General features: G+C 42.8%; 1 protein-coding gene across 1 annotated transcript in view; it reads left to right on the forward strand.

The window, feature by feature from the left end:
* Positions 1–1,517: 1,517 nt before the first annotated feature.
* Positions 1,518–27,619, forward strand: part of FXYD6 (FXYD domain containing ion transport regulator 6) — a 43,887-nt gene continuing 17,785 nt past the window's right edge. The window contains exon 1 of the mRNA XM_043997410.1: positions 1,518–2,001. The gene's annotated coding sequence lies outside the window, so the exon portion shown is untranslated. The remainder of the gene's footprint in view (positions 2,002–27,619) is intronic.

Genomic DNA, 27,619 nt, shown 5'->3' on the forward strand with positions numbered 1-27,619 from the left:
GTCATAAAACATGGTATAGGTGATGTTCAGGTTTTGGACCTTGGTTGGCTCTTTGCCAAGACTCTAATTATTTCCCTAAGAACATAGGAATCTCTACACTGGCTCAGACCATGGATGCAGAGAACTCCATGTGCTGTTGCCAACAGAAGTACCAAAACAGGTGCTGGGAATTCAACTGAGTATTTAAGTATGTACCCTGTACAGGACACTGCTAAGAGCTAGGGATACAAACACAAAATGAAACAATTCCTGCACTCAAGGAGTTTATGTTCTAGTGGGCAATCCAAGGACAGAAATGAAACAGTTCTTTTCTTGCCTGTGGACAAAAGTACAGGATTGTTTTCCCTCAAGTCACCTTAAAGATTAGGCAGAGTTCTACAGTGTCTTGGGAATCCAGTATGACCTATTAAGTCACTAATTGATCCAAATCCATTTTCAATCCTTTTTCTGTCTGTAGATATCAGTACCTCCTGGGGTTAGTGAGATCCCTAAGTGTGTTATTACCTGCCATGGGGAAGGGTAGCTTCCTTATCTATGCCCTAAGATTAAATCACTGATGTTTCAAAGGATAAACCTTCTGGGATTTGGTGAACAAAGCCTTGTTCCCTCTTGGCACAAATTGCATTTGGGATTTCATTGTCTGGGATTTTATGGAGTTCAATCACATCTCCTCTCAGGCTTTGCCTTTCCGTAAAGCAGTGTGAGTATGATTGGGCAATGAGTTCCCACAGGAGACTCAGGCTATTGTCATGATGCCTCTTCCCAGAACACCTCCCCCTTATCCCTCCCCCAAGTCACCCCAAGTCACCAGTTCCTCCCTTAAGGATCAAATGCGCTCTCTCCAAATCATGGCTCACCTGGCTGGCTCCTGGTAAAGGAGTACAGGTAGGGAAAGGCCTGTCCTTTCAGCTCAGTCCCAAACCCATTCCTCTGAGAGGTTTTCTTTACTCCTCACTAAAAATGGGCCCAAGAACCCTGGGAATGTGGTGGTAGCAGTAATACTAACAACTCCTATTTAGAAAGTACTTTATGGTTTCCAGTAGAGAGGTCCCCACCTTGTTGTTTTCCACTCAGGCTGCTATTGTTTTGTTGCTGCTTTTAGCAATGCTGGGGCTATATCACTTGAGACAGCGGAGTGCCTTGAATCTTTGACCTCTTGGGGTGAGGGGTGAGTCTGAGACTGCAGAGGTGAGCTGAACAGCAAACCTCAGGAAAGATCAGGCCATCCTGGCAAGGACCACCATCACCCTTGGTCAGTTAGAGCTGAAAATAAGATTTCTACCAAACAAAGACTGGGCTTCCTGAAACTACAGTGCAGCCATTCATAATTTTAGTTCATTTTTTTCTTTAATTACTGAGGCTCCTAATTAACGTGGGCTGTGTGAGTCTGGTACTGGGCTTTTAAATGTTTTCACCCTTCCCTTCCCCTTCGTTTACTATTTCTGAGAGACAGAGTAGGAGGGGGGAAACACTAGTTCTTTCATTGTGTGTGCCTACCTCTCTCTCATCCACTCCTACCACAGAAAAACCAAAAAGCAACAGCTGATTGCAAATTCTTTCTTCCACCTCCGCACCCACTCTAAGGCAGGGCTCCTGTTGCTTGCTCCATGCTTGACTGGCCTTTTTATCTTTCCCCCTCCACCAGTCAGAGAGGAGAGGACTGTACACAGGACCATGGGGGGGAGGGGAGAGGAAGGGGAGGGGGCATCTGTGTCTGAAGCTACCCAGAAGCCATTAGACAGCTGAGACGGATGCATCTGGGTCCCCAGACTTAACAAGAGCAGCCCAGCCCTGCCACGCACACAAACACATACACACACACATCACACAGAGAACACTTTATTCCTGCCTGCCTGGACTCCCACACAGAAGAGAGGCTCGGGAAAAAAAGCAAACCGCTTATTTGCAACCCCCCATTTTACCCCACCCCCATCATTCCTAGTAACCTGAGAGACTTCTTGGGCCTCCTTGGATTTTCTTGGAGACTGGGGTTCTATAAAGGTAAGCAGGAGTAGGGATGGGAAGGGGGAAGACAGAGAAAGTTTGATACTTGTTGGGGGGAGGGGAAAGTGGCTTGGATGGAAGACCCCTGGATCCCAGGCATGGTTTGGAAATCGATTGACTTGCTGATTGCATAATTTGTATAGTTAGGTGAGATTCTCTCAGAGAAGGCTAGTGTATGGTTTCAGTTTGGGAAATGACCTTAGGAGATAGAAACCAGGGTGTTTTTTGGGGGGTGGGCTTAAGTGGAAATTGGAAGAAAAGGGCTTATAGGGGAGACAGATTGTTGGAGGTACAATGGGCTAGGGACAGTAGAGTTTAAGACTGGAAAAGGTTTCTGTGGTCGTCTTGAACTTGGCATGAGGATTTGGGGGGGGGAGTGAGATTTGTTCTGCTTCCCCCTCACTCTTTTTTTTCTTTCAGAGGGAATTTTTTCCTTTGTTACTTGAGGGCTGTGTCAGTGAAGGGTAAGAGTATGTCTGAGTCTAGCTTGTGTGAATTTGGGAATGCGCCCTCAGAGGTGTGTGTACACTTGGGTGTCTAAGTAATAAAGACATGGGTGTAGATGGTTGTATGATGAGTAGAGCCAGATTGAAGAGAACATTGGGGGTCTAGTTTGTGGGGACAGGAAGCTTCTCTTCTCTTTAATCCATTTGGACCCTCATTTCCTTCCCTTTTCTCCTTCCCAGGATTAAATGCCTCCCCCCCCCCTCCCATTTCCTTTCTCCAATACAGTTGTAGCAGGCAGAGCTGGGGGGATTGGCCACTACAATTCTTGTGAGCACCTCTTTTCCCTCTCCCCATATGAACAACTGGAGGAGCAAATAGGGACCTGTACAAGGTGGGGGGGGGCAGAGTTTAGACACTGACTTGAGCCATCTGGTGGGGGGTAGACACACCTGGGGAATGGGTATGTTTCAAAACATTCCCACTCCCCTGCCAATACACCCTTGCCAGCACTCAGGTATAGGGTAATGACTACTGTGTAGTCATCTGTCTGGAGTTGCCACCCCGTTTTCCCCTTCTTTGTGTCCCTGGGGTGGCAGAGCTGGTCTGGGATGGATCTCGTGTCTAGGCTGTTCCTTTCCTGAATGGACCCCACCCTGGCTGGCCCTAGCCTCGCCTCCCTCAGATTGTGTATGTGTTTCTGCAACTTAGCTCTTTATCACGTGACCTGCCTGGCAGTTGCCATGGAAACTCCTCTCCAGTTCTCAGCTTCTCTTCTCCTGCCCACTCCCCACCTCTATTCCACCCCTGCCTCCTGCCCCCTCCTCTATACATGGTTGCCTAGATACTGGTTATCCCTGGCTTTTCTGGAGACTGTATTCTGGATGCCCAACCCCCTCTCCAATTTGATGTCCCCAAGCTCCCACCCACCCCCTCCCCAGCATAGACCCAATTCTATCTGGGCTGAGGCTCTCCCCCTTTCTGACCTCATCACTGCTTCTGCCAGTCCTCACACATTTCCTCCCTCTCCCTTAATAAAACTAGTAAACCTGGTAACCACAGCCCTTGAATCTGTATTCAGCTGGAAATCAGAAGGGGATTATCCAGTCTCTTGAAAAACTGAGAGAAAAGCCACCAAGGCCGGGGGGAATTGATGGTTGTCCAGGCTTTGGGGATTAGGGAGAATGGCAGAGCTGAGGCCGACCTTGAGGCAAGAGGGCTAATATGGTTGTATTGGGGGATCTCCAAGTTAGTTTCCAGGTCTAAAGAGTATGATTCGTGAAGATGAGGTGATGGCCTACACAGGTGTGGGGTCCATGGGGACCTGGAGGGGGAGCTACACAAGGAGGTAGTATGTTATAGAGGATAGAATAATGGACCTCGGGTCAGGAAGACCTGGATTCAAATCCCACTTGTGTCAGGATTTGCAATTTTGTGTCTTTGGGCAAGTATGGCATTGGATATAGAATGCTGGGTTTGGAATCAAGAAGATTGTATTCAAATCCTGCCTTCATCAGGATTATTAGATGTATGGGTGACCTCAGGAAAACCATTTAGCCTCTGAAACTGTTTCCTCCCCCGTAAAATGAGGATCATAATACCAAGTTATTTATCTCAAAAGGGTATCTTAAACTCAAATGAGATCATGTAGATGAGGTGCTAGGTAGTGCAATGGCTAGAACGGAGGGCCCAGAGTCAGAAAGACTCATCTTCCTGAGTTCAGATGTGGCCTCTGACACTAGCTGTACGACCCTAGATAAGTCACTTACCCCTTTTTGCCTCAGTTTCTTCATCTGTAAAATGAGCTAGAGAAGCCTTTGTACCTTTGCCGGGAATGACCCAAAAGGGGTCATGAAGAGTCAGAGATTACTGAAAAACAACTAAACAACAAACAAATATATATATATTTTAGCCATCATCATTGTATAAAGAAGGAAGACACTTCCTTGGGGTGATACAGCAAAGAGTTTCTGGAGGCAGTGGATTATGCGTGAGCTAAAAATTTAGACATGAGACAAGAAGTGTTTGGGGTTGAGGGAGAGGAAAGAGAAGTTAGGGCTTGGACAGAAATTTGGTTGAAGTTTACATTGTTTCCATTTTCTGCTATCTTCCTCTTTCTCAGCCTTAGGGAAAGTCATGTGCTCAATGTTATTCCCCTCTTCTACAATCTTTGCTCCCCTTGACTCTCAGTAAAGAGGGAAGGAAAAAGACCCTAGAGATGAGCCCCTGCTTCCTTGACAACAGTGAGAGAGCTGGTTTCTGCCAAGGGAAGCGAAATGGGAAAGGAAGGAAATAGCTTTTCCCCAGCTTCTTGGGCAGAGAAGGGTTTTCTCTCTCCCTCCTCTCCTCTCTCTCTTCTTCTCTTTGTCTCTCCTCACCTCTTTCTCTTCCCTCTCCCCTCCTCCCCTCCCCTCTATCCCCTCTTTTATAGCTTGCTTAGAACCTCAAAGTCCCCATAATGGAGCCTAATCCAACCCAAGGAAGGAGGCTTCTGTGGTGCAATGTGGAAAGCATTAACTCTAGGATCAGGGGATATGGGTTCAAGTCCCATCTCTGTCATTTATTACCTCTATGACCTTGGGAAAGTCACTTCACCTCTCTGGGTCTCAGTTTCCTCATTTGTAAAATGAGGGGGTGGGATAAATGACTTCTGAGTTTTATCCTGAGGAATGATTGCCTTTTTCTCACTGTAGATTATGACTTATAGTTGAGTTGCTTTGGTGGGATTCTTTTCATGGGATTGGGGAAATAGCTATAGGAAAAATTATTATTATTATTATTATTATTATTATTATTATTATTATTATTTCATCTGTGGATGGTGAAAAGGTTCTGCTGCCTACCTTTCTTCTAACATTGGAGAATAGGCTATTTTGTCCTAGTCATGGCTTCTCCAAAAAACAGATGGTATTTTCTCCAGGGACCTGTGGGGGAACCTTATTTTCTAAACTTCAGCATGGTATAATGAATCGAATGCCAGGCTTGTAGTAAGGAAGACCTGGGTTCAAACCTTGCTCCCTGTAGCTATGCAACCCTGGACAACTCGCCTCATTTCTCTGGCTTTCTGTTTCCTCATGGGTAAAATGAAGACTTAATAACCTTAACAATCCGTATTTATCTGCAAGGAAGGCACAGATTGCTCCTGAGTCCTCATCAATTTTTCTGGCCATCCAGGACCATGAGAATGTGGCCTTTTCAGGTTAGGGGAGGCTGCCCCACCCCTGTTCTTATCCCCAAATCAGAAGCCCATTGAAGTCTCTGGTGATGAGGGCTGGTCTAGGTCAAGAGGGTGAGGCCTCACAGGCACCAGCTGGTGAAGCATCTGTGCCGGGTACCCCTCGAAAACCTTCTGTGTAACAAATCGTCTATGAGGCTGCCACAACTCCCTCGTGGACACTGGCCAGATCACTGAATATGGTGCCCAGGCAGCAGAAATGTGGCTCAGAAAAGCTGGCACAGTCTGTCTAATGGAAAGAATCAAGAGACCTTGGGTCCTCGCCCCTCTTCTGCCATCTGTGAGCTGTGTGACCTGAGGCCACTTACTCAAACTCTTTGGGACTCAGTTGCCTCATCTGAAAAATGAGGGTCTGGATTAGATGACATTTGAGATCCCTGTGCTGATAAACTATTATCACAGGTGGTTTGTATGCTGCCAAGCAGTAACCTGCTCATGCTTTTTCACATCATAATAGATCATGAATTTAAGGCTGAAAGGGATCCCAGAAGCCACCTAGTCCAACTCAGCCTTCCCATTTCACAAGTGTGAAAATCAAGGTCCAGAAAGATGATGCAAAATGTTCTAAGTGACACAGCCAGGACTTGTCAGAGGTGGAATTTAGATCCAGATCTTCTGACACCAGAGTCAGTACAGAAAAGAGAGCCTTAATTTTAACTTTACTTTTTTGTTTTGTTTTGTTGTTTTGTTGTTTTTGTTTTTTTGCAGGGCAATGAGGGTTAAGTGACTTGCCCAGGGTCACACAGCTAGTAAGTGTTAAATATCTGAGGTCGGATTTGAACTCAGGTCCTCCTGAATCCAGGGCCGGTGCTTTATCCACTGTGCTACCTAGCTGCCTGAGAGCCTTAATTTTAAAGATTCCCAGGTATCAGGCAAGAAACTCCTTCTCCAAATCCTCCTCAACCAACATGCCTATCATGAGATATCACACACACACACACACACACACACACACACACACACACACATATATATATAATTTTGTTTTGCAGGGAGTGGAGTAAAAGGGGGTATTTCTGAGGAGCTTAGCTTAGATATTACATAGTATTTTCCCCAGCCTGTCTTTCTGGCCTTGTTATGTATTCCTTCCCTTTCTGTACTTTTAGTTCCTTCCACATAGTACTCTATTTCCCATCTCCACACCTTTGCTTTTGTTGTCCCCCAGCTCTGGAATGCATTCTCTCCTCACCTCTGCCTCACAGAATGCTTGCTTCCTTCCAGATTCAATCATCAACATTGTACAGTCTTTCTGGATCCCTTCCAAGGGCCAGACCCCTTCCTCTCTGACTAACTTCTATGAACTAAGTTGTGTTTGTTTTTTATTCATTCTTTATATATTTATTGTGGGTATAAGTGTATATGTATATATAAATATATATATGCATACATATATACATATACATATCTCTATCTACACATATATGTGTATGTATATATATTGATTCCTTAATAGAATGTAAGTTCCATGAGGATAGGGACTATTTCTCTGTGTCTTTGTAACATTAGTGCTTGGCATATAGTAAGTGTTTAATAAATGCTTACCGAATCATTGGTTGCTTGGTTAGATATCATTTACTTCTTAATATTATAGATGAGGAAACTGAAACCCAGAGAGATTACTTACCCAAAATCACACAGGTAGTAAGTGGCAGAGTCAGGACTAGAAGCCAGGGACTTTGGGCTCCCGACATGATAGTCCTTCCACAATACTGTCACTCCATGTGTATGTTGTATCCATTCACTGGCCCCAAGCTCTTTGAAGTCAGAGAATGTTCTATCTTTTCTCTTGTATCCCTAACACCTAGCACATCCCTGACACACAGTAGGCACTCAAAAACTTCTTTGGTTGGATTCGAAGTGCTTAGTTCCTTGCTTGCTTACCCACACAGGACTGGCATGGTTCTGCTAAGAACTGTCAAGGAGAAGAAACTGGATGAGGTTACTTTTCAGATCCTTCAAAAGCCTGCCTTTGGGAATCTTTGAGAGAAGGGCTGGGCCAGGCCAAAGATGACTGTGACGTCAGGTTACTGCTCAGGAGAGAGGAGTCAGGAGTCCTCCTGGTGTCAGTGTCACTATCAAGGGCAAGGTGTCTCCTGTCAAGACATACCTGGGCAGCATCCCCTGACTAGGATGGGAAAATCAGAGTCTGGCCTGGAGGTATAAGGTCAGGAAAGGGGACCGTGGACAACTGAACCCCAGATCCCCATCGTCTGGGAGATTTCCTTCAGTCTCTTCAAATCCTAATCTAATCCTAATCTAATTTTAATGGGTCTGCAAGGACAGGGCTCTTCTCAGTACTTCTGCCACCAGCACTATCCTAGCCTCTGTCGGGGGTGGGGGTGGGGGGGTGCCTGGATTCCCTTTGCTTTCCTAGCTTGGCCACAAAACTCTTTGTCCCCCTAATTTTGCTTAAGACAAAGACTGGAGTTTTCCAGAAAGGAATTTTAGCAGCAAAGGAGAAACCTAAAATAAAACAAGACATACAATACAGATCTTATGAGTTTCAGAACATGAGCATTTTATCTTAAGGTTTCTTAATGCTGGTCAAAGAGGCCCAGGCAGGTTATAAAGGGGAGTTTCCACATCAAGCCTCTCCTGTGCTTAATAGCTTGCTGTTCTGGCTGCCATTAACTTTAAGTGAGTCCCTTGATCTAACTGTCTTCTGGGGCTGGCTGAGCTTTAACAAATGCCTGACCTCGACCAATAATACTTCCAACTAACTCTTTCAGCTTGGAAATTTTGTTTTACCAGTTTCCATTTTAAAGCCTGAGGGTGAATTCAGGAGCATGCCTCCAATATCAGACACTTTCTGGGTTCAATTAGCATTTCACATAGAGAATTTAATGTGTGCAAGAGTGGGGCATGGAGCTTTGCCCCAGTGTGGGGGTTTTGAGGACTCCCACAGTTCTGGGAGCACTTCCTCTCCTACCCATCTCAGCCCATGTGACAGCAGCTGATGAGGCTGTGGCCTCACCTGGAGGCATTTTGTCCCTATTCAGAAACAGCCCTAGGTGAATCTTCCTTCCCCCCTCCCCCTTCCATGAATTTCCCCCAGATGCAGACATTGTTAGTTAGCACTCATTCTCTAACCCATGTTCTTAAAATGTTGATCATTTATCCTCAAGAATGACCTAATCCACAGCTCTTTTACAGTTTATTGGACCACACAAATATGAACACATAGTTACAAAAACAAGTCATCTCCACTAGTAATAAAGGATGGACCTCTTCAGTCTCACACATACCTTCACAAATGTACCCCCAAGTACACATACTTCCACATACACACATTCTTATACACTGGAAGGCCTACAGTAAATAGATTTTTTTTTAATTATGAAGGGGCAGCTAGGTGGTGCAGTGGATAAAGCACCGGCTCTAGATTCAGGAGTACCTGAGTTCAAATTTGACCTCAGACACTAGCTGTGTGACCCTGGGCAAGTCATTGAACCCTCATGCACCAGCAAAAAAATAATAATTATCATGGGAATATTCTGCTTGTACCTGTGTGCACCCATGGTTGTGATTGTGATTGCCCCTAAGGTGTTGGTTGTTTAATTGGGTAGTAGGGGTGTCCCTGAAGAGAAGTAGGGGCACAGCCATTGGCTCTGCTTCCACTTAGGAGAAGGAATAGCTAGAGACCAGTAACGGAGGTCTTGGGTCTATTGCCCCATAAGAACTGGGAGCATTGACGCTTCACAAAGGTCTGAATATCGGCAGAGACATGCAATGCGACTTCATTCTTCCTCCTGATCCAAGAGCTGCTCTTGGTGACTTCTCTTGAATTCAGAAAAGCTGTCATCAGCTTTAAATAATAAGATAAAGAATAAAGATCAACTGCTCTTTATTTGGCATTTGCTTTTCTACCTTCTTTTGCCTCAGGACTAGGACTGGGGAGCCTGAGGGGATGATCTAAAGGGGATTTCTCTTTTGACCAGGGAAAGTAACAGAACCAACACAACAGAACTGAAAGGAGAGAGAGGAGGGCGAGAGTGTAAGTGTCCATACACACCCAGACTGATTCAAATATAGCACATCTTCAGTGTTATACCTATAATCTCACATGTACTCTTGGATATGGATTTTCAACACACACACACACACACACTCTGACAACATATGAATACACACAGGCTATGTGATCTTAGACCATTTACAATTTCTCCAGGCCTCAGTTTTCTCATCTGTAAAATTGGGATAATTCTTCTTGTGTTATTACCTCCCCCAGAAGATTATTGTAAGGAAAGTGCTTGGTAAATCTTAAAATCAATATAAATGTGAGTTATTATTATTCCTCCCTCATAGCCACATAGCCTCTCTACTCTGAAAACATATAATTGACATGAATGTCTAAGTGCACTTGTTCTCAAACCTACACACCCTTGCTTATATATATATATATATATATATATATATATATATATATATATATATATATATATATATATATATATATATATACACACACACACACACATACCTTTTACTTTCACTCCTTTCCCTGCTCCCTCCTCTGAACTCTACCATCAAAGCCCCAGGGGCTTAGTTTGAAGAAGTTAAATCCTGAGTGAGCTGACATTAGGGAGATGCCAGAAGGGCTGGAGACAAAGGAAGGGTTTTGATGACTGGGAGTTGACTGAGGCTGACAGATCAGAAGCAAGAAGAGGTGGGAAAGAGAGAAGAGAAGATGGAACAAGGGAGGGGAGAGAAGTCTGCAATTCCTTCTCAGCTGTTCAAGGATCCCCAGGAAGGTGCTGAGCTGCATTTGCAGCTAATGTGGATGAACTCATTAATTTAGACCAAATGAACAATCAGCTAGAATTACCAATGGATTTCGGGTAGGCCGTGATAGAAAGCAGGGTGCCAGGAACCTTAGAGACCATTAAAGGGTAGACTGATCCATAGAAACAGACAAAAGCAACCTTGGGAGAGGAGGTAGAGTAGGCCACGCTCTAGGTTACTAGCCTTGCTGTTGGCTCAGGTTTGGTCTCCGGTCCTTGTTTTCTCCCCCTCCTACTTAGAAAATGCAAACTTGACAGGTTTTCCCCTCTTCTACCCTTACCACTGTTGCTTCCTCTCTCTTCTTCCTGGGTACGTGTCCCCAGTATTCTCAGGAAGGGTGGTACAAGCCTGACCTGTTTACCATCATCTTAATTGACTAGCCAGTCTTAAAACCATAAGGGAAGGGGTAAGGAGGTGGCGTGGGTCAGCTGTGAGACAGGCGTGGAGACAGGCAGGCAGACAAATGAAGGAAGCTTGCTCTGCAGCCTGTCCTGGGTGTGGGCAAGCATGACCTATGAGAGAGGACTGCTATTTCTACCCTCTGGGTGAGCCTGAATGGTTCTTTGTTGGGAAGAAGTGGGAGGAGGCAGAAATTCAGCCGCTGGCCTGACTCTTGATGCCCATCCATCTCTTCTTGGATCTGTGACTTCTCAGGCTTAAGTATTGGGCTGAAAGTGGCTGTCCAGACTCCCAGGAACCACAAATGAAATTTTTGCTGTGGTGGAGATCTTTGTCTTTCTGTGGGAGGCTGTGATGGAAAGTTCCAAGTATTAGGAGCTGGAGCCTAATCTGTGACCTTTTTGCCTCGATAGGCCCCTGGAGGGCAGGGTCCTCTCCTTGCTTATTTGGCTTCCCTAGAGTGCAGTAGTTGGTGCTTAATCAATGTTTATTGAATGAGTAAATGAAGCTGAGATTCTAGTCCCAACTCTTGTTACTAATCCACTGTGCCTTTAGATGACTCATTTCACTTGCTATGCCTCAGTTTCTTTATTAAAAGGGCACCTATTCAGGGCAGCTAGGTGGTATAGTGAATAGAGCACCAGCCCTGGAGTCAGGAGAACCTGAGTTCAAATCCAGCCTCAGACACTTGACACTAGCTGTGTGACCTTGGGCAAGTCACTTAACCCCAGTTGCCTCACCAAAAACCAAAAAAAAACCAAAAGGGCACCTATTCTTCTGCACACTGTACTTGATGTTTTAAGGGTCAGGTGAAATAAAGGATGTGAAAGTGTTTTGAAGAACAGTTGACAAATATGAAATATGGGATTGAGAGATTGATTCTAGTGTTGGGGCACATTAAAGGGACATTTAACTATAGAAAGAGGGGAAAGAAAGGGGACAAGCATTTATTAAACACATACTAGGTGCTGGATCCTGTGCTAAGCACTTTACAAATATCATCTTTTATTTGATCCTCATAGGAAGCCTGGGAGGTAGGTGCTATAATTATCCCCTTTTTACAGTTGAGGAAACTGAAACAGGTCAAATGACTTGCCTGTGGTCACAAATGTAGTAAAGGTCTGAGGTTCAAAATTCATTTGAACTTGGATTTCCTTTTCCCAGGTCCAGTGAGGCATGTAGCTGCCTCAAAGAACACTGGACTTAGAGTCCAACAAGCTAGATTTGAATCCTGGTTTCATTTATGAGACCTTGGGCAAGTAGCTTCATCTCTTTCCATGTGAGGTGAATTTCCTCATGTGTAAAATGGGAGGGGGGATTAGATCACTTTCGGGTCTCTTTCCACTCTAGAATTATGAGCCTTTGACCTCTTTAGACCCCAGTTTCCTCCTTTGCCAAAATGAGGGGATTGGATTCCATGGTTCTGAAGGTAACTTACATCTTTAGATCTGTGATTCCTTGTTATTGTTACTTTGTTCTCAAAGAGGACTGTAACATGGGGGTGATGTCATGACTTACACTGAATTGGATTTAAGTGAGACAGGTCTGTATAAAGTCACCAACCTCTCTCCTCCAGAGCCATCTGGGTCCTGTGGCAAGATGTAGATCAGGATGACTAGAGATGGTTCCGGATGTTTAAGACAATTGGGGTTAAGTGATTTTGCCCAGGGTCGAACAGTGTCTGAAGTGAGATTTGAACTCAGGTCCTCTTTATTCCAGGGCCAGTGATCTAACCACTACTCCACCTTACTGTTCCAACAACAACAAGATCTGTGATTCCAATGAGCTGCTAGATCACAAAACCAGATATCTGTTGGCAAATCCTGTATTGCAAGCCAGGGCTTCCTTTCCTCATTGCCACTTTCTCCCCCATAGTAGGTACTGTTCTAATTGTCTATGCTCCTTTATGTAGAAATAACCACATATCAGGATGACCATCTCTCCTCCTCTAAAGAGGGTGGGGGAGAGGATGCTTTTGCCTACAGCTGTTTCTTTTTTGTGATGCACCTTGGTTTCAGGGAGCACCTTGAACTCATCTGGAATTCTCTCAGAATCACAGTTTTTATGCCATACAGAATCATCTACCCATTGGCTGGTCCCTGGGCTACTGATGGTAGCACAGAAAAATGTGGGATTTGTTGACTGACTCAGCTGCCAGCTCCAAGATAGCAAGGCTTCTCAAGAGCTGAGCTGTGGTGCCCAGGGAGAATGTGGGAGTGAAGCATCTCTCTGCTCCATGCCCCATTTCAGTCTCACACATTCCTTGGAGCTCAAGGAGAAAGGAAAACAATCTCATCTTTAGCTCTACCTAATAGTCCCTTCCAGACTGGGAGAGATCCAGTGGTAGAGTCAGGACTGGGAAGTCACAGGAAAAAAATTGGGCTTCTGTCTCACTTATAGGGTTGGTCAGTGGGACAGTGAAATGGGAGTCAGTAAGGGCTCATTAATAGGCAGTGAGGTGGCCTAGTGGATAGACTGGCAGGCCCAGAGTCAAGAAGACTCATCTTTATGAGTTCAAATCCTACCTCAGACACTTATCAGCTGCCTGTTTGCCTCAGTTTTTTCATCTGTAAAATGGGCTGGAGAAGGCAATGGCAAACCACTCCAGTACCTCTGCCAAGAAAACCCCAAATAGGGGCACAAAGAGTCGGACATGACTCAACAAGAAGGGCTTCTTTAGACTCTGTAGGCATACAGACACTGCATGCAGACTGTCTCACAGACTGATGGTTACCACATTTTGGGGAACTAAAAATCAGGTCTCCTAGACACTGTCCTTAAAGGAGGAGGGGACTTTGGCAGTTATAGAATCTGACCCCACATCATGTAAAAAAGGAACCTGAGGGGCAGCTAGATGGCGCAGTGGATAGAGCACGGGCCCTGGAGTCAGGAGTACCTGAGTTCAAATCCAGCCTCAGACACTTCACACTTACTAGTTGTGTGACCCTGGGCAAGTCACTTAACCCCAATTGCCTCACTTAAAAAAAAAAAAGGAACCTGAGACTTAAATAAAGTAATATGCCTAATAAATAGAAATAAAGTAACTTGCCTAAGGTCAATCCTGGGATTTGAACCCTTGGATTCTAAACTCAGGGCTCACTGACTCTCAAAAAAAAAAAAACCCAACTTTTAAAAAGTACATTTTCTTTATTTGAAATTGAATCTGTTCCAGATTAGCATTATAACCCTTTTAGGCAGTTCTTATTTCTTTCTGGTCCCCAAGCCTTGTTCTCTCTCTGAACCAACTTACAGAGAGAACACTAGCTCAGAAGTCAGATGACCTGGGTGCAAATCCTTCCTCTTCCATTTAGTACCTGTGCTACCTTGGGGAAGTCCCCATGCCTCCATTTTTACCATATGTAAAATGAAGGGGTTGGACTAGATGTCTCTGATGTTCCTTCCTACTCTACAATCTTGTGTTTCTATGGCTTAGTCCCCATCAATTTTCCTGTATTTATAAGAGCATCACCAGAATTTGAAGTCTCAGTTAAACCAACAAAACTGGCAAATCAGTAGTTAGTGGTGTGTTGAGGCCATTAAAATAGAAATGGTAAGATTGGTTGTATTTTTTCTGAGGTGACCAGGGAACAGGGAAAAGACCCCTGGAGTCAGAGGACCCGAGTTAAAATTCTGCCTCTGACACATCCTGCTTGTGTGATCTTTGGTTAAATGATTTAATCTTCGTGGGTCTGTCTCTGCATACACACACACACACACACACACACATATATACATACATATACATATATATATATATATATATATAATGAATAATTTCGATTAAATGGTCTTCAAGGTTCCTCTTACCTCTATATTACAGTCGTTTAAGCAAGAGATGAACAAGGGAAGTGGTTGAGTGGATAGGAGGGGAACCCTCATTTGATGTAATTGTTACTTTTGCTCTGAATGAAAATTAAAAAAAAATTAAAGTATCTCCAATTATGAATCTTCCCATCAGCCTTCTGAAATGACTGATGGGATGCATGCTAACAAGTTATCTATCACTCACTGACTCCTAAGTGTAAACAGAGCATCAACCTTCCTCTTTCTTGATTCTGGCCTTTCTCCTGTTCTTCTTGAGTAGCAGAGATCCTGGGCAGTAGCTGATCCTGCAATGAGCTCATGAGAGTCATCATAAATGTGTTTTCTGAGGGGCTGGGAGAGGCATTGGCAGTTTAATCCATAGAGCAGCAAGGAAGATATTTTTCAGTAGTCAGAGGGGTTCACTGCCACAGCCCTTGGCAAAATTGTGAAAAATCATATTTCGTTTACAGAGCATTTTGTATTGGACAGGGAGCTTTCACAAGCAGTATTTTAATTATTATTATTATTTTTACTATTTGCCTCACAGCATTGTTGTAAATATTATTCCCATTTTTCTTTGAGGATCCTGAGGCTCAGAGAGGTTCTTTGACTTGCTTAATGTCCACAGCTAGCAAATGACAGAGCTAGGATCCATACCCAGGTGTCATCTTTCCTCTACCATAGTACACAAATGAAATCTGTCCTAGGGAATTGGAGGAGGCTTTTTCAGAAGAAAGTAGCATTTGTGCAGGGTGAATGTTGGATTTTGACAGATGAAAATGATGAGGAGAGCATTTCAGATATGAGCAAAAGTACAGAGCTAAAAAAGTAATAAACTATATTCAGGGAAATTTGAGTAATAGTTCTAGTAATTGTCATTTATATAGTGTTTTGAGGGTCAAAAATGTTTTATATACAGTATATCATCTGGGTCACATGACCCTGAGAAGTTGTTACCGCAGGTATTATTTTCCATAATTTTACAAATGAGGCAAGTGAGGCTCCCCCATTTAAAAAAATATTTATTTTATCCTGTTCTATCCTCAAGCTATTGCCCTATATGCCTGCTTCTTTTCATAGCCAAACTCTTAGAGAAAATGTCATATACGCATTTGGTTTTTATATTAAAATGCTTCCCTTGTATTCTGTATTCCCTCTGGTATTTCCACTGGTATTTCCTGGTATTCTGTATTTCCACTGGTATTTCCTCTCCTCCCACTTACTTTTCACCCCTTTGTAATCTGCCTTCCAATCTCACCACTCTGTTGAAACTGCTTTCTCCAGAATAACCAACGAATTCTTAATCACCAAATCTGCTAGTCTCTTCTCAATCCTTATCCTCCTTGATTTCTCTGCAGCATTTGCCACTGATAACCACACCTTTCTCCTGAACCTTCTTTCATGACGCTACTCTCTCCTGATCCCCTTCTTATTTACCTGCCCAGTCTATCTTGGACTCCTTTGCTGAATCATTTTCTATAACCTGTCCCCTAACCTTGGGTGCCCCCTAAGGTTTTGTCTTGGGATCAATTATTTTTTTCTCTGTACTGACTCTCCATAATTTCATCTGCTATCATGGGTTCAATTATTACCTTTCTACAGACAACTCTTAGTTCTATATAGCTAGCACTAGTCTTTCTCTTGAGTCCCTGTTCTATGTCACCAGCTACCTATTGGCCATCTCATAGGAACCTTGAATTCAACATATCTAAGACAGGATTTATTATCTTCCTTCCCCTGGCCAAATCTACCCATCTTTATTCTACAGTCCCTTTTTTTCTGTTGAGGCCACCACCAAACTTCCCATCATCTCAGATCTTCACTTGTCCTCATTCATATATCTGATCAATTGATACATCTTGTTTATTGCATCTCCATGACATCTCTTGCAGATGTTCCCTTCATTCTACTAATATAGTAACCACACTAGTTGGGCATCACCTCTAGCATGGACTATTGCACCATCCTCCTAATTAGACTTTTGGTTTCCAGTCTTTCCCCTTTCTAATCTATCATTCACCATAATCTTCTAGAAACCTAAGTGTATACCTTTTAGGGCTGTTGTGAGGATAATCAAATGAGATTATATTTGTTTTAAAAATAAAATGCTGGGGGCAGCTAGGTGGCGCAGTGGATAAAGCACCGGCCCTGGATTCAGGAGTACCTGAGTTCAAATCCAGCCTCAGACACTTGACATTTACTAGCTGTGTGACCCTGGGCAAGTCACTTAACCCCCATTGCCCTGCTAAAATAAAATAAAAAATAATAAATTGCTTAGTACAATGCCTGGCAGATAGTAGGTGCTATATAAATGCTTATTCCTTTTCTTCTTTCCTTGCTCAAGAACTTTAGTGGCTCCCTATTGTCTCTAGGATAAAGTATCAAGTCCTCAGCTTGGCATTTAAAGCCCATAACATTCTGTCGCCAGCCTGTTTTTCCAGGTTTATTGCATATTATTCTCCTTCACATCAATCAATCATTAAACATTTATGAAGTACCTACTATTGCCAGGCACCTTGCTATACCCTGTAGTTTGGTCAAACTAGCCTGTTTGCTGTTTCTTGAACTTGGAATTCTTGGAATTCTCTTTCTTGCCTTCATGCCTTTGCATAGACTATCCCCCATGTCTGCAATGCATAATATCCTTACTTCTGCCTCTTAGAATCTCTAATTTCCTTCAAATCTCAGTTATGCAGCTTGCCTAATGGGAAATCTTTCAAGATTTCCTTAGTTGTTAGCACTATCTCATTCTTCATCAAGTTAGCATGTACATACTTCTCTGGACACATGTCATATCATGCAATAGAAGGTTGAGATCCTTGAGGTGAGGGGCAGCTAGGTGGTGCAGTGGATAGAGCACTGGCCCTGAAGTCAGGAGTACCTGAGTTCAAATCCGGCCTCAGATACTTAATACTTACTAGCTGTGTGACCCTGGGCAAGTCACTTAACCCCAGTTGCCTCACTTAAAAAAAAAAAGTGAGATCCTTGAGCTGAGTTACTCTTTCTTTTGTCTTCATCTGCAGCACAACAGTCCCTTGTACACAGTAGGCTTTTGGTAACTGTTTGTTGGTTTGGGTTGGACTTCCTAGGCAGAACTAGTAGGAAGAAAAAAAAAGAGGACAGTGGAAACCTAGTGGCTTCTTATATGGAAAAGAAGCTGTATGAAGTACTAGAAATAGTCAAATACTGGACATAGAATCAAAAGACCTGGGTCCACCTTTGGTAGTCATTTGATATGTGACCTTGGGAAAGTTGCTAAAATGATGCTAACTCCTTCCCTACCTCTCTCGGGGTTGTGAGGAGTTTACGAGATCATCACATGAGATCATTTCCTATTTTAATTACCCTAAGCAGAGCTTGATTAGGAATGAAAATACCATAGAAAAACAGAAATAATTAACATTCAAGAACATTAGAGAATCACAAAATTTCAGGATTAAAAGGGAATTCAGAGGACATCTAGTCTCATTCATACATGAACTATTATCCCTTCTATGATTTTCTTAACAACTGCTCATCCATCATCTTCTTGAAGGCCTCTAGTGATGGAGAACTCTCTTTTGCTTTAGTTCCTCAGATAATTCTCTTTTTATTGAACAAATATCTGCCTCCCTGTTCTGAGTTCTGCACATCAGAGACAAGGAGGACAAGTCTAATCTTTCTTCCATGTAACAGCCTTTCAAATATTATCAATTTACTTCTCCTGGTTAAATGGCCCCAAATCTATCAACCAGTCTTCTTGCTATCTTTATTGACCTCCTCTGGACATGTTCCAGTTTTTCAGTGTCCTTCGTAAGTTGTGGTGCCCACAGCCAAACAGATCTGGTCCCACCAGGGTAAAGAGGACCCTGCCTCATTCTAGTTACTATATGTTATTCACTGGGTGATACCTTTGGATCAGTAGTAATGACTTCTCTCTCAGATTATGTTTGGCATTTTTATTTTATTTTATTTTTTTTTAGTGAGGCAATTGGGGTTAAGTGACTTGCCCAGGGTCACACAGCTAGTAAGTGTTAAGTGTCTGAGGCCGAATTTGAACTCAGGTACTCCTGACTCCAGGGCCGGTGCTCTATCCACTGCGCCACCTAGCTGCCCCATTTTTATTTTTAATTTTGATGGAATTATTATGTAATATTGCATAAGTCTTTGTTGATCTCTTATCCCCTGCTAGGTTATAAGATCTGTGAAGACAGAGAGACCTTGGCTTAGCTGAATTTCATCTCCCTCGCAGAACTTCACTATGTTCAGGACAACATTTGTCACGCAATAGGCACTTAATAAATGGTGGTGTTTCTTATGAATGTAGTCTGTACATTCTATTGTTGACTCTCATTAACAGTGAAGCCCAATAAGGATTAGATCTTATTACACATGAATCATTATTTTTAGCTATGCTTCCCTCATATTATATCTGTGAATTTGATTTTTGAAGCACTGTAAAACGTTTAAGTTTACGCCTATTAAATTTGATCTTAGTAGCTATAACCCTTCACTCTATCCTGTTGATCTTTGTTGATGCCAATTTTGTCATTTAATACATTAGCAGATCCTCCTTGGTTTCTTGTCATTTGCAGATTTTGTGGGTAAGTTATCTCTGTCTTCATCAAAGTTATGGGCCATAGGTAATAGGGTTTGGAGTTCTTTATTAAGGGATCTTAGAAATAATCTAATCCAGTATGGAAGTATGCTTTACATGATTGCACATATGTAACCTATATCAAATTGCTTACCATTTTAGGAAGTGGGGAACTGTGGGAGGGAGAAAAAGTTTAGAACTCAAAATCTTGTAAAAATAAATGCTCAAAATTGTCTTTACATATAATGTGAAAAAAAAATACTATTAAAAATAACCTAATCCAGTCAACCCAGTTTACAGATGAGGAAACTGGAAACCAGAGAAGAAAAGTGATTGCCCAATGTTATGTAGCTAAAAAGCCGCTTAGCCAAGATTTAAACCAATATCCTATTCAGTACTCACTCAACTATTGCATGCTGCCTCTTTTCATTGAGAAAAATGTTGTATAAAACAGATCCAAAAATGGATCCCTGGGACATGACACTAAAGCCTTCCTTCCAAGTGACCACCTCTAGTTATTCTTCGAGACCACAGTCCTGACTGCCTAATGGAACCATTATCTAGGCCATGTATTTCTATCTTAAACCTAAGGATATCATTTGTGACCTTTAGGCAAGAGATTGTTTCATTTGTGTCTTTTGGTCCCAGTGTCTAGCATAGTACTTGGCATATAGTAGGCGCTTAATAAATGCTTGTTGATTGATTGTTAAATTCTTTGCTGAAACCCGTGCACATTATGTCTAAGGGATTCCTCTGAATTACCAGTCCAGTAAACCAGGCCAAAAAGAAAAAAAGAAAAAGAAAAAGAAATGAATGTAGCTGGTATGACTCAAATTCAGGCTGGTTTTTAGTGCTCACTGCTTCTTCCCTTTCCAAATGTTCCCAAACCATCCTTTCAATTCTAGAGTGTTGGCAGCACTCATCAAGTTCACTGGCTCATCTGAAGCCTCTGTGTAGTCTTTTTGGAAGAACATTTGGCAGCCTTCCATCCTGTGGCCTCTCTCCCATGTTTCAAGGATCACAGACAGCAACTCAGCAAATACATCTGCGGATTGATTCAGTCATTTGGGGTGCAATCTGTCTGCTCATGACATCCTCAGGAAGAGGAGCTAGGTACTTTCTTACCCTCTCTCTATTGATTTGAGGTTCCAAACTCCTGTTTATCATCTTTTCAGATGACAGGATTAGAATACTACCCCACCCCACCCCCCAAATCTCAAAAGGATGGAAGGATGGGCCAAATCTAACAAAAGTTAATAAAAATAAATATAAATCCCCAAACTTGGGTTAAAAAAATGAATATCATTAAGTCTGAGAGAGTGGAGGCAGCAGTTCATGTGTAAAAGATCTAGAAGTTTTGATGAATTGTAAACTCTTTGTGAGTCAATACTGTTGTATTTAACCAAACAAACATTTATTAAGCACCTTCTAGGAGTAAAGGGGTTGTACTAGCTAGTGGCCATACAAAGAGAAAAAAAAGTAAAGAACTGCCTGCTCTCTACCAACTTACATTGTTACAGGGGGACACAATGTAAGTAAATACAAAGTGAACCAAATATCCCCTGCTGTGAGAGTACTGAGCTCAGTTTGGGTCTCCACATTCTAAATTTTTATTTTATTTATCTATTTATTTTTGTGAGGCAATTGGGGTTAAATGACTTGCCCAGGGTCACACAGCTAGTAAGTGTTAAGTGTCTGAGGCCAGATTTGAACTCAGGTCCTCCTGACTCCAGGGACGGTGCTCTTTACACTGTGCCACCTAGCTGCCCCCTTTTTTTATTTTTATTTTTATTTATTTATTTTGGTGAGGAAATTAGGGTTAAGTGACTTGCCCAGGGTCACACAGCTAGTAAGTGTTAAGTGTCTGAGGCCAGATTTGAACTCAGGTGGGTCTCCACATTCTAGAAAGGATGTTGCTAAGCTGGCTCAGGTCCAGAGAAGGGCAGCCCTGCATCTCATGCTATATAAGGATCTTGACTCGAATGCTATGGTATTCCATCCCATCCCACTTCAGGAGTAAGTTGCATTGATTACATGAACTCTAAGGTACCTTCCAGTTTTGAGATGCACTGTTCTGTCTTTCCCTGTCCAAAGAACATTCTCCTTAGAGAAGCTAAAAAGCATTTATCCAGCCCTTGCTCTCGAGGAACTCACAGTCCAATGGGGAGACAACATGCAAACGTTTAGGTAGAAACAAGATAAACGTACAAGGCAGGATAAATCAACAGTGGGAGGGCGCTAGTATTAAGGGGGTTTGGGAAAGTTGGTTAGTCAATACACATTTACTGAGCACCTTTGGTAGAGAGCAGGCAGTTCTTTACTTTTTTTTCTCTTTGTATGGCCACTAGCTAGTACAACCCCTTTACTCCTAGAAGGTGCTTAATAAATGTTTGTTTGGTTAAATACAACAGTATTGACTCACAAAGAGTTTACAATTCATCAAAACTTCTAGATCTTTTACACATGGCAGTCTGTGCATAGTCATTTGCCTGTTGCCTAGCTGTTGGACAATGAGCTTCTTGAAAACAAAGACTATCTTTTGCATTTCTTTGTATATCCCTAGTGCTTAACAAGAAGCCTGGGATATACAAAGAAATGCACAGACTAGATATAATCCGGGTAAATTGAAGGTAATCCACCTGGAGAAGGTTTTCCTCATTAAAGACAAAAAGCAAAATAAGAGTTTGGGGAGATGTCTGGAAGAAAAGGCCGCAGTGGAGAAACCTGTCCTTGGGTAGGAGTTCAGAGCCGTGTTCGGCTCCTCAAAGGCTTGGTGTCTCAACGTACAGTTGAAGGACAGTTCTCTGTCCTTGGGAACTAGTGCCAGAAGGCACCTCGGAGACCTAGCCCAAGACTCCTCACATTAAAAATAAGGAAAGTGGAAAGCAGGGAGTTTAGGTGACTTGTCCAAGGTTATACAGCTGGTTACTAGCAGGCAGGACTAGGCTGAATCTCATGCACTCCATTACATTCCATTGATCACGACATGAAGGGTTCCCCACAGACCTTTAAGCACACATCCCGCTGTATTTTGCCACCTCTCTTCCCCTCATTTTGGGGGAACGGCTTCCTGTGCATGGTCCACAGGAGGAAGATGACACTGTGGACTTTCTGTAGATGGGGCAAATGGGTGACTGCATGAACAGCAGAATGGGCTTTGCAGCTGAGATTTGACATCATCACCAAGCAGATTTGTCAGGCAGCCAGGGAGAGGCGTGAGAGATTTTCTGCCCTGTAACAACAGCTGCCTTGACTTTTCCACAAGCTACATATCCCCATGGCATTTTCCTTTGCTGGCCTCCAATACCTCTCAACTTCAGAGTATTGTCAGGTCACCGAGGGGCACAGTGGAACAGGAAGGAGACAGAAGGCGCTGGGACAGGCAGAGTCAGCAGTCCTGAGGGGGAACTGACAGACCTTGGGTTTTCCCATGAAAACAACTCTCTACTCCTTTCCCTGCTGCCCACTTTGACTTCTCCATTTCAGGGTCTTTCAATCCTCTCTTTTGATTTTTCTCTCCGACTCAGGCTTTCTCACTGGCCTTATATTTCTACCGTCCTCTCTTATTTTTTGTCTCTTCTTTTTATTTCTATGTTTTTATGCTCTCTGTTTTTGGATTTTTGTGGAGCTCTTGCTTTCTCAATCATTCATTCTGTCTCCATCCATCTCTCTCTTCATTTGTCTCATTCTTCCCTACTTTTCTCTTTCTTGGAACCCTCTTCCCTCAGATTCAGTTAGGGAAATCTCTCTCTCTCTCTCTCCCCCTCCCTCCCTCCCTCCCTTTCTGTCCTTCCCTTCCTCCCTCTTCCCCTCTTCCTTTCTCTTTTCTCTCTTTCCTCTCTCTCTTTCTCTGTACTCTTTTCCCCTCTCTCCCCTCTCTCCCCCTTTCTCTTTTCCCCTCTCTCCTCTTTCTCTTTCCCTCATTTTCCTCCCTCTCTCTGTCACACTCATGCACACACACACCCACACACCCACCCACCCCAGTATCTGCCTCCAGTCCAGCTCTTCAGTCAGACATTCTTCCAAAGTTATAAAATTAACTAGAGCCTCAGATGACTCAGGTTGTTTTCTCTAGAGGCAGAAATGTTGGCTTAGAGTGTCATTTTTTCTTCTTCACCAAGTCCTGCTCTGCTTGTGTCAGCTTCAGGCTAACCCCCTCTCTGCTCCTCAACACTGGAGTCACTGTGTGAAGAGGAGTCAAGTATAATGCTGGCTAGGGAGGAGGAAAACAGATGGCAGCACTCACCCTTTCCTGGTCCCCTCCTGCTTTCCTTGGTCTCCCTGATTCCTCCTTTCTCCTCTTATAAGGGATGGTAAAAAATGAAAATGGAGCAGAGTGAAGTAAGGGGCAGTATATTGGGGCAGGAGAAGGAAGCTTAACAGGGACCCACAGAATGAGATAAATTGCCACGAACTACTTTCCTGGGATAAGGGGCAGGATGTAAGGCAGGTGAAATGTTTACTGGACTAAGGAATGTGAGGTCAGTTCTAAAGCTTGGCCAAATTAAGGTAAGGATTACAGCTCTAATATTACAGATTCTAGGATGCCAAAGCACTGCACAGGGCCTGGGCCCCTTTCCTGTTGGCTCTTCCAAGTCCTTGTAGTAAGTATATCAGTCACAAGACAATAATTCTCTTCTCACTTTAATGTGGCTCTGCCACCCTGAATACAAATGAGACCTTTTTTAGAGGATATCTTCAAGGCATCTTCACTCCCTCTAAATCCAGGGATATTTTATTCTTTTTTATAGTAAACATTTTTATTTAAAGTTTTGAGTTTCAAATTCTATCCCTCCTTCCCTCCCTCTCCTGTCCCCTCCCTGAGGCAATAAACAATCAGATATAGGTTATACATATGCGATTATGTAAAACATTTCCATATTAGTCATTTTGTATAAGAAAGCTCAAATAAAAGCAAAAATGAAAGAAAGTGAAAAATAGTATGCTTCAGTCTGTGTTCAATCAGTATCAGTTGTTTCTTCAGAGATGGATAGTATGCTTGCTTCATCATTAGTCCTTCGGGATTGTCTTGGATCATTGTACTGCTAAGTCATTCACAATTCTTCATCAAACAATATGGCTGTCACCATGCGCAATGTTCTCCTGGTTCTGCTCACTTCACCATACATAAGTTCATATAAGTCTTTCCAGGCCTTTCTGAAATCATCCTGCTTGCCATTTCTTACAGCACAATAATATTCCATTACAATCATATACCATAGCTTGTTCAGCCATTCCTCAATTGATGGGCATTCCTTTGATTTCCATTTCTTAGCCAACACAAAAAGCTGCTATAAATATTTTTATACAAATAGGTCTTTTTCTCTTTTTGGGGATATAAACCTAGCAGTGGTATTGCTGGATCAAAAGGTATGCACAATTCTATAGCCCTTAGGACATAGTTCCAAATTGCTCTCCAGAATGGTTGAATCAGTTCACAACTCCACCAACAGTGGATTAGAGTCATCCAGGGATACTTTACCCTTAGATTGGTGGTGAAGTAGTTCTCTCCTTCATGCCCTTTGTTCACGGGGATTGCATAAAGCAGTACCTAATAGGGGACAGTCAGGACCTAAAGGCACTTATGGTTCGAATATAATCTTGCAGTGAAGATCTCCAAGCACACTTCCCCACAACTGCTGGAGTAGGAGTTCTAGGAATTAGCATTATGTAGCTTCCCTCATCCCTTCCCCACCTTCCACCCAGATTCTAAATGATGGGCAAAGGTATTCTTTTTTTTTATTTATTTAACAATTTAGCCTTCCATTTTAGGTTCACTGCATACCCTTTGAACCTAGTTTAGATAGTCCTTACTATGGTAAGTGGGTAAAACCATGTGAGAAATGGGCTTGCAGGCAGTAGGGAAGATTTGAATTAGATCCAAGAAAAACTTCTTGGTATTGGGTCTTTAGAATACTGGGAATGTCTAAGATTGGACTTCCCCTTGCCTGCAAACTTGGGTTTAGCTCCACAGGCAATGAATGAGCAAGCCTGCCTCTAGAATACGGCATCTTGAACTTTAAAAAATCTTAACTGTGTTTCAAAATAATTAGCTTCCTTTGTAATCTTGTGTATTCTATTTTATGTATTAAAAACATCTAAAAAGGGGGGATCCATAGAATTTATCAGACTGACAGAGGGACCTGGGACACAAAGTTAAGAATAATTGCTGTAGAGAACCTTCAGAGAGGTGTAGGATTACAAAATGGGAGGGACTACTGAGGGCTTCTAGTCTAAACAGCACCAGAAGAGGAGTACAGTTATCTCATCCACACTGTGAGTTTCCCTGTTGTGGTTTCTATATATGGCAGGTCGGCATAAGAAATTGAATGGGAATTTGGGGGGAGTTTTGCAGAAACCGCAGACAACATGCAAAAGCCAACAGATGACACAGAAAAAGTTTAGAAACTCAGAAATGCATAAAATATATGTAAAGCATTATATGATATAGCCTATGACCAAGTACTTAACTGAAATTTTACAATAAGGTACTGTAAGCACCCCATAAAAGAAAAAGAAAAGGAGGCAGTGAGGTGGAAAAGTGGATAAAGCACTGGCCCTGGATTCAGGAGGACCTGAGTTCAAATCTGACTTCAGATACTTGATACTTACTAGCTGTGTGACCCTGGGCAAGTCACTTAACCCTCATTGCCCCGCCAAAAAAAAGGAAAAAAAAAAAAGGAAAAGAAAAATATTCAGACTTCTCTTGTACAAATGGAGTGCCCAAACACTCTACATAGATTTTCTAGATCCTAGGGGTGCCATATCCCCAGCCCCACCACAATGTGGAAGAAATAACTGTATAGTCTATAGCATTCTCAGTAAGTCATTCATTATCTAGGCCTCCAGGATGACTTAAAACCCTTTGCAAACCTCAAAGTACCACACTAATGTGAACTCTCTTATTTGTTACTTTCCTCTTCCAAGGCAACAAATTCCACTTTAGGACAGCTCTGATTATCATCAGTAAGTGCTTTTTCCTTACGAGGAGCTAAAATCTACCCTGTAAAGAAACCCTCTGTTGCCTTCTCCAGAAAGTGCTTGAGACTTAAGTTAGAATGTTAGATCCGGAATGGACCTACTAGGGAGATAATCTGCTCATCCCTTTCATTTTACAGACTCTAGCAAGGGAATATGAATCATCTCTCAGGAGGGCAGGCCGACAGGCACCATATGAATATTTATGAGGCACAGTGGTGTTGCTCAGCTCATTTGGTAAATATTTAACGAGGAGGACTACCACCCCCCCCCCCTCCCCCAAGTCTTACTCTCTTTTCTATGGGATGATTTTGGCATCTTAATTAAAACTTCATGGTGGGGGAGGGGGTTGGTGGTATAGGAGGGGAAGCTGGCTAAAACAGGCAGCAGGAACTTAATAAGACTCAGGCCTAATGAAGGGAGATCTGAGACAGGGTGGCGGACCTATAGCAGTGCCCACAGCTGTTGTTCTGTCACTGTGCAGACTATGTGTATGGGAGGAAGAACTATATCCCTTCCTCTGAAATGGAGGAGTGGAGTGGTAGCCGGCTGGGAACTTCCTTCATGCACTCATAAGGCCTACATCGAGCATCAAGAAGTGTCTTCCTCAGGGCAGCTAGGTGGCACAATGGATAAAGCACCGGCACTGGATTCAGGAGGACCTGAGTTCAAATCCAGACTCAGACACTTGACACTTACTAGCTGTGTGACCCTGGGAAAGTCACTTAACCCTCACCGCCCTGCCCCCCCCCAAAAGAAGTGTCTTCCTCAAACACTTTTCATACCATTTTTTCCCTTGCTTGCAAACTCCCTACAATTTCCTGTGCTCTCTTGTAGTGATTCCCACTTCTAATTTGGGCTTCAAGGCTCCTCTACTGGCTGACCCTGCCTCGTGCACCCTTGGGCTCCTACCACCCCTGGCTGGATACTCTTAGCTCTGTTCAGCCCATTGTGCTCATAGCTTCCATGTAACTTACTCACTCTCCACTTTGAACCTAGCTTTCTCTCTCAACTAGAATGTCCACTTCCTTTTTGATTCTACTTAGGATTCACCTTCTCCAGGTAGTTTTTCTAGAATAACTTCACTTGTCTCCAGGCTAATTTATTGCCCCACATTCCTTTAGATCAGACTTATGAAAATTGCAACCCATCTACAGAGAAAGAACTGATAGTATCTGAAAACAGATGGAAACACATTTATTTTATTTTATTTTTCCTCTTTGACAATTCCTTAATCTGAAGTTTTGGGTTTTTTGACTATTTTCTTTCACAACCCAGCTAATGTGGGAATGTTTTCCATGACTACTCATAGATCAGGAGTTCTTAACTTAGGTTCTTTGAACTTATAGATTTTTTTGATAAAATGACTAATATGGAAATGTTTTACATTATTGCAC

Source organism: Dromiciops gliroides, chromosome 3, assembly GCF_019393635.1.
Source record: "Dromiciops gliroides isolate mDroGli1 chromosome 3, mDroGli1.pri, whole genome shotgun sequence".
Taxonomy (NCBI): Eukaryota; Metazoa; Chordata; class Mammalia; order Microbiotheria; family Microbiotheriidae; genus Dromiciops; species Dromiciops gliroides.